Source organism: Leptidea sinapis, chromosome 21 (genome assembly GCF_905404315.1).
Source record: "Leptidea sinapis chromosome 21, ilLepSina1.1, whole genome shotgun sequence".
Taxonomy (NCBI): Eukaryota; Metazoa; Arthropoda; class Insecta; order Lepidoptera; family Pieridae; genus Leptidea; species Leptidea sinapis.
The window spans coordinates 10,644,851-10,659,952 of record NC_066285.1 but is presented as its reverse complement, the minus strand read 5'-3'; the positions used below and the strand labels follow the sequence as shown (position 1 = coordinate 10,659,952).

Sequence of the window (15,102 nt, the reverse complement as noted above, 5' to 3'; positions counted from 1 at the left end):
TAAGTTTCCGATTTCCTCAAACTTCTCTAGTTGCAGCCATTTGTCTTAGTCATTTACTTTAATTAGATCGTGTAATTAATTGGTGTAAGTTACAATGAAAATCTAAATTCTGGGATGGAGGAGCACTTTAGACGCACACTTTCCAATTTAGGGAATACGGTACCTTACAGAACTTAATAGGTAAGTGGTTTATATTTAGAAAATTCAAGAACAAAACTAACGTAGTTTTAGTAAGATCCACGCAAGATATTGGGTTGTTTATTTGTAAATGTTTGCTTTAGTTTATTAAATAATATTTAAATTTAGATTTATTGCAATTCCATAAATACCAGTGGTACCACAACGGCGTCTATTTCTGCCGTGAAACAGTAATGTGTAAACATTATTGTGTTTCGGTCTGAACGGCGTTTTAGCTAGTGAAATTACTGTGCAAATGAGACTTAACATTTTATGTCTCAAGATGACGAGCGCAATTGTAGAGCGGCTCAGAATTTTTGGTTTTTTCAAGAATCCTGAGTTGCACTGCCTTGTAATGGGCAGGGCCGATCACTAACCATCAGCTGAACATCCTGCTCGTCTCGTTCCCTACTTTCATAAAAAAATATAAGTTCTTCTCTCTAGCTTTGTTTGTATACACACTAGTATATTTTAAGCCTGGCTAGGTGGGCACCACTTACACACCACCGTAAAGTGGTGCCCACCTAGCCATTATCTTGTATAAAAAAGCCTCCCATTGGTAAATATTACCAATAAGAGGCGTCTCTATAATATATAATCTAATATATTAAATTCTCGTGTCCCGGTGTTTGTTACAAAACTCTTCCGAAATTAGGTCGTAGGTCTGAGAATTAGCCAACATCTATTTTCCATACCACAAAATGAAAAAGGGTGAACTAAATATTTTTTTTTATTTTTTTTTGACAGAATTTTTATTTTTATTATGATTCAGCATTAAAAAATACATACAATTTAAATTTTCACTTCTCTACGATAAACACCTATTTTTGTATCGCGTTTTAATATAATTCTATTCCATCCACAGATCCGCAATAGGGTTAAGATGGCAATCGAATACAATAATTTTAGTATGATAAATTTTATATGCGATTTTGGTAGGTCTGAGAATCGATGGTCATCTATTTTTTATACCCCAAAAATTTTAATTATTGAATTTTCTTATTTTTTTTTATGAAAATAAGGGACAAGGCGAGCAGAACGTTCAGCTGATAGTAACATGTTTACACATTACTACTTCACGGCAGAATTAGGCGCCGCTTTATATGGCAATACAAACTTTGCTGAGTGAGCTAGTTACATTATAAAAATGGAACTGAAAACAAAAACAATTTGGTCAATGTTTATCGAAACATTAAAAAAACATCGTGCGAAAAGAGAGTCGTTAAAATGTAATAGTGTCAAAGCGGTAGTATGTAAATACATCTCTATAGAAGTAGCTATTGAAAAAACATCCTCTTTCGCTCCGGACTGGATATGTACACTACGAAGTAAAGTATTCTCGAATAAAACAACTTCTATTCAAGCTTTTGAAAGATCTCAAAGCTTGGTAGCACGTTATTATTAATGGACTTTCAAAGGATATGTACTCCACTCTCTTCAAAACACTGCTTAATTCAGGTATTCAAATGGTAATGCGTGTATTATTCACGCGTGTTAAGTGTTACTGATTTGAACAAAAGAAATATAAGATCTGAGTTGTAATGCGTGTAAAAATTGATATAAAATAATTCACAAAGCGTATTGATAAAACCAAAGAAGAAAATTTATAAATACTAATAAACCATCGAATAAAATACGTTTTGTGTAGATAGCTATCATAGTTTTAAGATAATATAAAATAATTCAAATAAAAAAAAACCTATTTTTCACAATATACGAGATTATTTTACGTAATCGTGTTTTCGAAACTGCCATAATTTAGATAAAGAAACGAAGATAAACATGTTAAACAATTGGAACCGTAGCATTTGTAGATGTATTTTAAGTAGATTTTCAAAAATTTTAGTTCTTAGGACTATAGCACCTTAATTATATATAACAGGATGTATTTATTGATTTATAATCAATAGAAAAAAAATAATAAAGTATCCGGGTATAATAGTTTTGGCTAGAGCCATCGGAAATTAACGGAAGTAAACTGATAAGGATTGATATCGTATTTGTGTTAACAGCTTTTAGATTACTTCTTTTTATTGCCATTTCAAATGGATATATTATGTTATCCTTAGCAGATAGACATATGCCAATGCGGACTTTTATGTAGATCTGTATAAGATACATTATTCCACCTTACATTATTTTAATAAATCTCAAAGGGTTTTCTTACAAAACTTCTCAAACAAATATCGTTAATGTATCCAAAACTATATACAAAAACTAAACAAATTATATTCTTTAACCTTCCTCGAGAACCACGCTGTCTATTGGTGAAAGCGGCATGACAATCGGTGCAGTACTTCTTGAGTTTATCACGAACAGACAGACGCGGCGGGGGACTTTGTTTTATAATATGTAGTGATTAGTTTTTTTGACGTTTTGTCTTAAGGACAAGCTGAGGCGTATACTTTAAAAGAAATGTACGCAGTTGTTCTAGTTGTATAGAAAACCATTTTTTTATCTTCCACCGAATTTATAACAGAAGTGTTCCGATGAGTAGTTTTACTGCCCTGTACTTCCCCAGGGTATAAAAAGAATAGGGGATTCCCAGGCCCTAGGGTATCGTAAGAGGCGTACCACAACGGTGCCTTTTTCTGCCGTGAAGCAGTATTGTGTGTGCATTATTGTTTTTCGGTCTAAGGACGCCGTAGCTAGTGAAATTACTTGACAAATGAAAGCTTAACAGCTTACGTTTCAGGATGAGAATTTTTAAGTTTTTCCAGGATCCTGAGCGGCACTGCATTGTAATGGACAGGGCGTATCAAATACACTACAAGCAACAAATTCAGATATATGAAGATGTGCAGCGTTCCTCCCCAGTGCCATTTCTAAGGAACTTTGCGTGCTATCATACTGTGAACACACACACCTTCCTGCAAACCAGAGGAATTACAGGAGTATTGCCTTTCGGTCATGGTTTGTAAAGCGCCTTTAGTACAGTTTAGTACCCTGTTTCATTCCGACCAATGTGATATATTCTTATAACCACTGTTATCTATAGCTCACCGCTAAGATTGATTATTTTCAATAATCTTGTATCTGAACAAATTCATTTATAATTTTTTTTTGTTATTTTAAGAGATAACCCTCACTTCTGGGATTAATTGCACAAATTAAATTTATAAGCAAAATTTGTAAACGATGCAGGACTCGAACCCGCGAAAAAATCTATGGATAGGTCTTCAGAAATGATATGGAGGTTTCTAATATCAATTTTTTCTAAACTGAATGGTTTGCGTGAAATACTCTTCCCAAAATGGTAGGAAAACTCCCCTGTAATCCCCTGTAACTAAAATAAGAGAATGATTAAACTTAAAAATATATATAATGTACGTCAGTAAAATATATAATGTATGAATGATCTAGTAGATTTTTTTTTAATACGTGTAAATGATGAGAGCTTATTTGCACTGAGCGTATGATTTTGAGCAAAGATTTTTTGCCTTTTCCATTTAAATAATTTAATATGATTTACCTTTCTATATAACTTTTATATTATGTTACTTACTGCTACGGAACCCTTCATGGGTGAATCCGACTTGCACTTGGCCGCTTTTATACCATTGGGTAATTCAACTAAAATTTCAAATGTTTTCTGGCACAAAAAAAAGTCACAGGTGGCGGTAAAAAGACACTCTGATAATTGGACGTAGTTCCTGAAGAACGTTCCAAGCCACATCACATTTTAAGCAATTCGTGTTTAAAGTTGAATAGATAATATTAGTGTATTCCATACATGTGGGTTGGGCTACTAAGTCATGATGCCATTTAAAGAGTGACAGTAGGGCTGTCATTTTTTGTCAGTACGTTAATATGAATCATGTGACCAGTTTTGTGTTCTTAACTCAATTTCAACATAATTGTGGTTTGGAACTTTTTTCTTGAATTACGTCCAATTTTTTCTAAACAAGCCTTCAAAATAACGCATTATACTACGTTGATTAGATAGATAATTGACATTAATTTGACAGAACAAAGTTCTACATAACATGAACTTCTAATATCCATTCATTCATTGTTTCTCGGCAACCTACATACCAATGAAACAAGTACACTAAACTATTCTCGTTAGTAAGTATATATTGTGTCATTAGTTAGCTTCACAATCCTTTTATCCGAAACAAATTAGCCTTGAACATTACTGCATTGCAGACGAACTCAGATGATTAGAGACTTCAATAAACTATGTTATTGTAACAGAGATTATATATTACGTCATCAACTGATATATAACTGAGATTCCTTTTTTTATGGAATAGGAGGACAAACGAGCGTACGGGTCACCTGGTGTTAAGTGATCACCGCCGCCCACAATCTCTTGCAACACCAGAGGAATCACAGGAGCGTTGCCGGCCTTTTAAGAAAGAGTACGCGCTTTTTTTGAAGGTTCCCATGTCGTATCGTCCCGGAAACATCGCACAAGGAAGCTCATTCCACAGCTTGAAAACCGTACTTGAAAACCGCACTGTGGAGGACCACCACATATCCAGATGGTGGGGATGATATCCTAACTTGTGACGTGTCGTGTGAAGGTGGAATTCGGCGGCAGGAATCAGGTTAAACAGCTGACGCTGATTTACAAAACTAATTGGTTCGTTGCAGATGTTAGCACTCTTTGCGATCTTATGGAACTTTGAGCCGTGTTTAGACTCTGTAAGGAACAAACGTAATGAATCTTCTAAAAAAATGTGATATGCTCTCCATAAAAGCTTCTAGTATTCTGGTTACTCCTCTGGCACATAGGTCAAAAACTCGTAGCTTTTAGATTCTTTTCAAGCCAAATATTAAACTCACAATTAATTTATTTCCAAAGTATATGCCATCACAATTAATAATACATTTTTTGACTCGTCAATGCCAATGTCAAAGCGTGAGTTTTTGATAGCATTCACCATAAGCCAAGCTCCAAATGTGTGCCTGTAATGTCCGTACCAAAGATACAATCATTTTTCGCAAATGCTTCCACTTATCTGAACGTTTTCTGGCACATTTAATAATAAGATATTTTGCCGACTAAAAACATTTTTCTGTTCTGAACCCGAAAGACATAGTTCGACTGACTGATGGCCGGTGGGGCAGAAAAGTCCTTAGGCCCCCCACAAGATGGACCGACGATCTGGTCAAGATCGCCGGCATACGTTGGATGAAGGCAGCGCAAGACCGATCGTCGTGAAAATCTTTAATGGAGGCCTTTGTCCAGCAGTGGACGTCTTCCGGCTGAATTATGATAATGATGTTGAAAATTTTCTACAGCATGAAATAATTGTATAATTAAATTTATTAATTATATTACGTTATGAAACATGTACCTACTCGAAAGCGTGGACGTCAATGGGTCGCACGCTAAAGGTGATGAGAGCATAATTAAATAAGATTTCAACATAAAAAACAAAAGAATTAATTTACCTTTTTTGTAACAGGATCTATCTGCATGTTAGAACTCGAGGAAGAACGACTTATCCAGTTCATATTAATATTGTAACCTGTTGTGGGTTTTTTGACAGTTGAAAGTATTAAATTATTAAAACTTTCGTGAGTTATAATTAAATTATCTATTAATACGGCTATACTAACGTTTTTGTCGGTGTCGGTACAGACTAGTTTCGGACCATTAGGAGGTTTTCATCAGGGTGAGTGTGGTGGGTTCGCGATAACGTCCCACCTCTTACTCCTGGAGTAAGAGGTGAACGTTATTCGGTCCGAAACTAGTCGGTACCGACACCGACAAAAACGTTAGTATAGCCGTATTAATAGATAATTTAGTTGAAAGTATGACCAGAATACAAGTTTAAAATGTAGGTACAATGTAGGTACATCTTACATTAATTATTTTTAAATGAATATATCAAAACGGCAAACAAATCTCATACTTTCATTTCCATTACATTTGCGTAATTGGATCATTTAAAAACCCAAATTCTAACTCTTACGAATATCGCGGATGTTAATTAAAATTTACGGTATTTGATCAAATGGTTTTGAAACTTTGTAAATGTCAGTTGTTACAAACAAAGTCACCCTCTACGTTATTATTTCTTTTAAAGTGAGGTTTTAATTGTATTCGTAGATTTTGCTCAGACTTTACTTACCTAAAACTTAGCTCAGTGTGATAGACCGCGAACTTGACTTTTGCATTGAGCCGTTTTAGCTTAGACGCTGCATAATTTCAGCTGTCGAATGACTGAACAATTTGTTATAATTATTTTAAAGTGATAGCCCACTACTGTAGTAATGCCACTATAACGACTTTTTTACATTTTTAAAGTTAATAAAAGTGCCGACATAATCAAACCATATTATTTAAACCTCTGTATTAATATTATGATCCTTTTTAAATTATTAAAATCGGACATTCCGTTCAAACGATATAATGAATTTAAAAATGTCAAAGTTAAATAAAACTTTTATGTTAACAAAAATCAATCTATTATCCGACTTAGTAGACTTTCCACTATCACGAGATTGGTATTTACGCTAGTGATACCGCGGGACATTGCTAGTTTACTTTATACAAGGATAATGAATAAAAAACATTTTTTTTATGGAAGAGGAGAACAAACGAGCGTACGGGTCACCTGATGTTAAGTGATTACCGCCGCCTACATTCCCTTGCAACACCAAAGGAATGATCGTTGCCGGCCTTTAAGGAACGTGTACGCGCTTTTTTGAAGGAACCCATCATATTATATTGTCCCGGAAACTCTGATCAAGGCAGCTCATTCCACAACTTTGTTTTACGTTGAAGAAAGTTCCTTGAAAACCGAACTGTCGAGGAAGGCCACACATCCACAAAGTGGGGACGATATTCTAATTTATGGCGAGTCATACGAAGTTGGAGTTTGTATTCCTTAATACTATAAACAAATTGTCAATTAACCATTTAAGCAGAAGTCCAGAAAATCGATTCTGTTGTGTGATTTTTAATTCTAACGGTAAACTATTCAAATACCTAATTTTGTTATAAATACTGAGACAAGAATAAAAACTGCCAATCGTACAGATTGTTTTAGGGACTCAAAATTATCGTGGCGTTTAGAGCAAGTCGTACTCTCTAAAACTGACCATAAATCATAATCCAGCGGATTAAGATCGGGACTAGACGACGGCTAGACTTCAGCTCTGATGAAGTCCCAAACGTTCTTTTCTAGACTGCTTAGACCGAGATTTATGACCCGGCGCCGAGTCTTGCTGGAAGGCCCATTCTTGGTTATGAAACATGGTGTTGTTAAGAGGCTCCACTACCTTCTCAAGAATGCTATCTTGATACACTTGTGCCGATGTTTTGATAGCTTTTTCACAAAAATATGTCTCAGTCACTCCTTCAAAGCTAATACTCCACCAAACCATCACTGAAGTCGGACAGTGCCCACGTTGCACTCTGTCGACTAATTGGGAAGCTTTCTTAGAGCTTTAAGCATAAATATGGTCATTTTGTTCGTTAAAATGTTGCTCAATTGTAAAACATTTTTCATCCGTATACAAAATTTTTCTATGACCTCCCTTTGCGTACCGTTTCGGTTTTACCACCCTATTCTTTTTCAAATTATCAGTTAGGAAATGACCACTACGTCTCTTTTAGACTGCAATTCATAAGTCATTTTTTTTTAAATACGCGACATGGTTCAAGGTGCTATCTTCATCTCCCGAGATAAAATCTTTTGCTTTCGAACAGGATTACTTCAAATTCTTTCCCTTACTGCTTTGACCACCTTTTTCGTACGAACACTACGTGGACGGCCAGGATCGGCCAGAGGTCTCATTGTACCTATTAATAGCCGGGTACACAAACATCTTACTAATACCAAGCGTATGGAGAGTTTGAAACGTTGAATTTGGCTCCATACCTACTTTGAGTAATATTAACAGAGATTCAGTTCTCTTTATCACCTTACTCCATTTTAATATCGCAAAATATTGTACAATGTATTGGCGCCAAAATGAGATAACTCTATGAACAATCATATAAAAATGACAGATTCCAAAATCAAATGTAATATTTTGTTTATTTTCAATTGTAACAGTACTTATAGCCAGACTAAGTATAGTGTTGTTCTGGGCCAGTGCCATCAACTAGTATATCCTATCCTATCCTATATCTATCATATCTTAGTCTATCTTATCTTATTTAAGTATTAAAACAATCCGTACGATTGGCAGTAAAGAATTTTCCCAGAACATTAAAAGGACTGTATTGCGAGCCAATGGAGACTTCGAATAAGCTTTTTATATTTTTAATTGTTTTATATTTATGTATTAAACTAACATATTGCAAAAGTAATAAATGTTATTTGTTAAAGATTTTTTTTTCTTTGTTTCAGTATTTATGGTAAGACTATGTATATTGGGTGATAATTTCTCCTCCTCTTCTATTAAAAAATATTTATTTGCAATATTCAGAATGATGTTGTTCAATTATGAATATTCAATCAGAGTAGGTAAGTCATTCACTAGTCTGTACTCCACCGTTAAAATATTAATGGTGCTATCTCAGGGCCTCGCTAGATTAATGAATAATATTCAAACCCCTTTCGTCGTATTACGCTTCACTGAATCTGTTAAAATAATAATGGGTTGTATTCTTTGATGTTCGTATACTATGCTATGTATTTTCAATCAATTTTATCTTTTCTCTAATATTATGAAGACTCAAACAGCCGAATGGTTAGTTAACCCGCCTGCTAAGCTAGAAGTTTCGTGTTTAAATCTCGGTAGGTGCGAACATAATGTGATGAATATCGATGTTTGTTTCCAAGTCATGGATGTTTATTGAAGTGAAACTTCCTCAGCATCGTTGCGATTTGAAACTCGATGAAACGAAAAAGTGAGACGATAGTTAAGTTAGACAAGCGGATTCAGCCGGCGAGAGAATGAGATATAATGTGATAGAATATTAAACTGTGTTATGGTACCAGGCGATCACAGTTGAAGAAGAGATTGTCTTATGTATGACACGAGTAAACCTTAAAATATTCTGACGTCATGCCCACGACGTATTAATAAATAGATACCAGGAGAACATGATTATGATTTGACGCTTTCATAGCGGTTGAAATCATGTGTCATCCTAGCAACATGTACCAGGACTTCATATGCAGTTTAGAGGTTCATTCACAATGAATGTTTCACTTCTGACATATTGTGTACTTTGTACGCACGCAATTTTTACTCCATATATTGGTGATGATTAGCTTTTCTTGAGCAGCTACCAGTCAGGGTATGTATTTTATGTATAGTATTGTAAAACTTAAAAATATATCTCTCTCCCATTCACTTTCAAAACGGTGATAAAAAGTTTTCACTTCAAGAACTGTTTTTAGTAATCCTATCCTTAACAAGACAATAATATGATAAGAACATTCCATTGAGACTTCTATACAACTTCATAAATGTATACAAAATATTCAAAGATCGGTTTTTCATTCCCAACATAATAATCTCTCGGGGTAAATAGGTACAGTTTGCAAATTTCTGTAAATGTCTTATGAACTGCAAATGCTCGCTCTGTTTGATAAACACAGTTTAGATGCTTGAAACAGTTTCTTCCAAGTTGTTCGTTTTCTTTTCAACATTCAATGGAAAATTTTCTTGATTTAAAAATGCCAACCGAAGGCGGTTTGAGTATTTTTTATACATTTTCGTCAGATAGTGTTACTTGAAAGCATTAATTATTTATTTATTTATTTATTATTACTATAATACACCATTGATCTTACACTAAGCATTAATAATTATTCAAATAATAAACTATTAAATATTATAAGTACTAATAATAATTAGTCCAACCTTATAACTATGGTTCGAAGTGTAACATAAGTTCCGAAGAGCTGTTGAACTTGATTCCTGCCGCGACACGTCACAAGTTAGGATATCATCCTCACCATCTGGATGTGTGGCGGTCCTCCACAGTGCGGTTTTCAAGGAGCTTTCTTGATGTACTACAAAGCTGTGGAATGAACTACCTTGTGCGGTGTTTCCGGGACGATACGACATGGGTATCTTCAAAAAAAGCGCGTACACCTTCCTTAAAGGCCGGCAACGCTCTTGTGATTCCTCTGGTGTTGCAAGAGAATGTGAGCGGCGGTGATCACTTAACACCAGGTGACCCGTACGCTCGATTGTCCTCCTATTCCATAAAAATAAAAATAAAATAAAACAAAATCTATTATAGTGTATTCACAAAACAAAATTATATAAAATTAAATAAAAAAAAACATTAAGCTAGTTTATGGCATCAGTTTTCTTAGTTCATTTATAAACTTGGACTCTTTATTATATCGGAAGACATCGATAGTGCTATTATTAGCTTGCAGTTTGTTATATGATCGTTTCATTCTGCCAATTGGGCCAATTTAAACCTAGGTTCGTTCTACTGTGTGATAAATAGAAGGAGTTATCAGTCTTGGAATGATGTGAGGGATAATTAGAAAAATAAATAGATAAATATAGATTAATATTTGTAAAAGATAATTTATTTGGAACAGGGGGACAGAAGAGTTAATGAATATCATCTTATCTTATCTGATGTAAGTTATCAAGGTGCCTACTTAGATGTCCTACATAGTAAAGTGTGTTTGTACTCTGTAGAAAGTTCCCGAAGATATCCGCTCTATTTATAAACTATTTGTCTATAACCAACTTATGAAGTAGTAGATCCTTATTTTTTGAAATTTAAATTGTAATATTTTCATGCAAAATAGGGTTTTAAATCACTTATTGAACGCCAATAACTATCGATTTGAAAATGTATGCTTCAGAACTTAAAAAACTCAGCGGGCTTCTTCTACTTTCTATAAAATATCGTTACAATAACATTTATTATTTAAAGCTTGAAGGCAGTCGCTCCATTCCCATTTTTTTTAATCGATTTTTTTTTATGAAAATAAGGACTAGGACTAGACGAGCAGGACTTTCACCTGATGGTAATTGATACGCCCTGCCCATTTCAATGCAGTGCCGCTCAGGATTCTTGAAAAACCCCAAAAGTTCTGAATGGCACTACAACTGCGCTCGTCACCTTGAGACATAAGATGTTAACTTTCATTTGCCCAGTAATTTCACTAGCTATGGCGCCCTTCAGACCGAAACACAGCAATGTTTACACATTACTGCTTCACGGCAGAAATGGGCGCCGTTGTCGTACCCATAATCTAGCCGGCTTCCTGTGCAAAGAAGCCCCCACTGGTATATACAATTGTTTAATTATTAAAACAATTGGTGAATGTATCTACAATTTTCAAAACGATATTGGATTGTTTTTGATGGCTATTTCACAGTTTCTCTTAAATCTATCAATCGTTCGTCTTCTATACTAAAACCTGACATTTTTACAATTATTTATTACACAGCAAGAAATGCGATACACACAAAATATGAGTATAATAGAAAATGGCGCGCAAGTTTTTTTTTTTTTGCACGCGCCAAATGTAATGTGATTGGTTACATATAGCCATTCAGCCTTCTTTAAAATTATAGTTTTAGTGATATAATGTACATATTTTATAACAATTTATTATGAATTATGAATAATTTGATGATAATAAATGTTTATTCGTCTAAATTAGGGTCACATTTATTTATTCCAAAGATGTTAATGGATTTTCAGCTGCATAAAAGCTGTGTGTAGTCACAAAAAAAAACTGTATTGCCCGGTTAAATTGAAAAATTAAACAGAGCTTGTATAAATTGCAGCAGATACTAACTTAACTTTGTAGGGATAATTCTATTATGTACTAGTGTGTTATATTAAAATGCATGTGTGCTATAGTTCTGTTTATCGCCCTTAGAACGGTGTAATAAGGCTCAATATACGAGCACATAATATGTTGAACATGTTTAAACAATTCTTTTGAACTTTTTTTACAAATTCTTTTTGTACATTTTCTGGAATCATGTTGCAAAAGCATATACATCTCCCAACAAAAGACCTACTTACCGGACTAAACAGAGTAGTAGGCATAAGTTTATGTTTATTCCTGGTGCTAACATTACGATCATCACACTTTCTAGAAAATTCGCTTATGTGCCTATGTACAGACATGACATTTTCAAGAATATATTGAAAGACAGTGGTTAAAATGTTTATTAAGCTATTGCATAGCTTCTATCGCGGGCCTTGAGCGTGGAGACCGAATCCAGAAATTCCGTAACGAAAATATCCTAACACTTACTTACTAGATCTATATAGATATTTCTATGTCTTTTTGTGCAGAAGGTCTCAGGTTCGAGCCTGGGGTACGTCTTGATTTTTTTTATCACCTTTTATAATTTTTATTATTATGACAAGCATTTTTATTTAATTTCACCTGTCCCGTTGTCTGTCTGTAATCAAATCTCTCAAGTTAAATTTTACTCACTTCACGGTTGGTTTTTTCTTAAATTAATTTTATCAAAAAAAGAAATACTGCATAAATAAAATAATTAAATAGTTATAATTGCATAAGTTTATAAAAAATGCTATGCAATAGCTTTAACGCGGCAGTCTCCGTCTTTTTCTTTAAAAAAATCTCTTCATGATTCTTTAGGACCTAGGTTATAAATAGTGCGAATCCCCTTATGTAAATTATTCTTTTTAATAAGTATACTTTTGTGTAATATAAATCGTAACAACGTGATGAATGACGTCATTGAAAGGCTATGGCATATCTGCATTGCAACGAATACAAAAAGATAGACGTAACACGTTTCATCGTATTAGCATTCAAGAAAAGGCAAAATGATACACCATACAGCTCAGTGAATATATGATTGGTTGCTTTAAAAAGGAATAGGAAAGGAGCAATGACGAGAATTATTTTCGCTTTAACCCGCGAGGTGCCAATCAGACGTCTGACGTCTGCTATCAAAACTACCGTTGAATGCCAAACCAGACGTCGTACGTCTGCTTGGCACACAACGGTAGCAGATATTTTTTCGTTAAATATACACAGAGTAAGACAAGCTACACGATATACCGCAAGAAAGATAATTTAACAGACTATAAAAGTAAGAATATTTAATTTTAAAACTTTATCTGTGTAAATACGACAAGCCGTCAAAATGCGGTCAGCCGTTTAGCCCTACTTTAAACGAAATTTGTTTAAATTACGCAGTATCTATTGTTTATGTAATCTAACAAAGCGCTAGTTTGTTTAATAACAAAGGCATTGACGTTCGTTTTTATAAACAAGCTAAAACACTACAAAAGCAATAAATTTTATTGTAACACGAGCCCGTTGAAATTGGCGTCGGTAACGCGCGGCGGCTTAAGACGGGCATGTGCGCCACGCGCTCTGTGGCAGCTTAGCCAGTGACGGGTTAAAATGATAGTTTAGACATTGCCTTGCAAGCGTATATTGCAATGTAATGTAAGTATGTGTAGGTCACAGAAAATCCACGGAATTAGCACATAACATTTCTATAACGAAACTATTTAGATTTCTATGGTTTTTGTTAAGTTTTGTAATGAATGCCTAAATATTACCTTATTTCGTATAGCTTCTTAAACAATAAATATAATTAATTGACTGACTGACAAACTGACATTCAAATCTCACATCACATACATCACAGCGAAGGCCTTTCGTATGCTTGGCTTCATACTGAGGATAAGGAGAGATTACAAAAAATATTAAGACAATGATCCTTCTTTATAATTCTCTTGTAATATCTATCTTAAAATATGGTTTAATTATTTGGAATCCATTTTATGGTATACATGTGAAGGATCTTAGAAAAATACAAAATAAATTCATGAAGCATCTTAAATATGGATATCCTTACCATGATCACTCTACAGTTTACCTCCTCTCACTTGAAAATCGCCGAACAGAGCGAGATATAACATTTTTGTACAAAATCCTTAACAATTTTGTAGACTCTCCATTTTCTTAAGAAAAATTTACTTTAGATGTTCTAATGTTGACATTAGAAATAAGTCATTGTTTTATATCTTAACAAGAAGTTTTTTATTATGTAAATACGGGATGAGACGAGCAGGACGTTCAGCTGATAAACCCAAAAATTCTGAGCGGTACTACAACTGCGCTCGTCACCTTGAGACATAAGATGTTAAGTCTCATTTGCAGTAATTTCTCAGTAATTTCACTAGCTGCCGCGAAGCAGTAATACTTACACATTACTGCTTCACGGCAGAAATAGGCGCCGTTGTGGTACCCATAATCTAGCCGGCATCCTGTGCAAAGGAGCGTCCCACTGATAAAATATGGAGAACTTTTCAAAAATCCGGCCTAAAATGTTGGATATAATAGTCACTATCAACATAAAACATACATATTAAGTACGGTGGTAGAGCTACTCGGTTGACCGCTGCTATTAGCCGTACCGGTTGGCTATATCTGTTCTATGAAGCCTTGCAGATCTAAACAGCCAACCGCGTCAATATATATAAAGTATTTAATCTAGCATAAATACCAATACATACATTTGTTATATTTTTAAAGTAATAACCCCCACTTCTAGGATTAATACACAAATAAAATTTGAACGTCACTAGAACGGTTAGCTAAGTAGGAACTCGAATGGAACGCGAGAGGTCGTGGGTTCGAGCCCTGCATCGTTCATAAAATTTTATTTGTGACTAGCCGACTCGGCAGACTTCGTACTGCCTCAATCGATAAATAAAAGACCTAAAGTTTTGTATGTATGTCAAATAATATTGTTCGCGTTCAGAAATTTTATTTGTGACAAAACTTAAATATCTCAATCTACATAAACATAATCTGATAGATAGTTAACAACTGTAGTTAATCTACCAACTATAGTTAGCTAAAATTATGTTTATTTTTTAACTCCTGAAAAAGTTAGAAATATATAAAAATTCTAATTAGTTATTCAATTTAAACTATTCTTTCGGTTTGATTTCTGAACGACGGGGACACGTCAAAGGAAAAACAAAATTGTTGGTTTTATATAATTCCGAGCATTTTCAAT

At 34.3% G+C, this 15,102-nt stretch overlaps 2 protein-coding genes across 3 annotated transcripts in view; both read right to left on the bottom strand.

Annotated features, from left to right (window-relative positions):
* LOC126970624 (dynamin-1-like protein) overlaps nucleotides 1-15,102 on the bottom strand; it is a 587,387-nt gene that overhangs the window by 52,761 nt on the left and 519,524 nt on the right. Inside the window, exon 16 of one of the 2 annotated variants that reach the window (XR_007730676.1) lies at nucleotides 11,174-11,188. The exons of the other annotated variant lie outside the window; for it this stretch is intronic. The gene's annotated coding sequence lies outside the window, so the exon portion shown is untranslated. Of the gene's footprint in view, nucleotides 1-11,173; nucleotides 11,189-15,102 lie in introns of those variants that run through there. 2 annotated transcript variants of the gene reach the window in all.
* The window catches only part of LOC126970618 (eye-specific diacylglycerol kinase), a 315,315-nt gene that overhangs the window by 233,363 nt on the left and 66,850 nt on the right, over nucleotides 1-15,102 (bottom strand). The gene's annotated exons all lie outside the window — the stretch shown is intronic.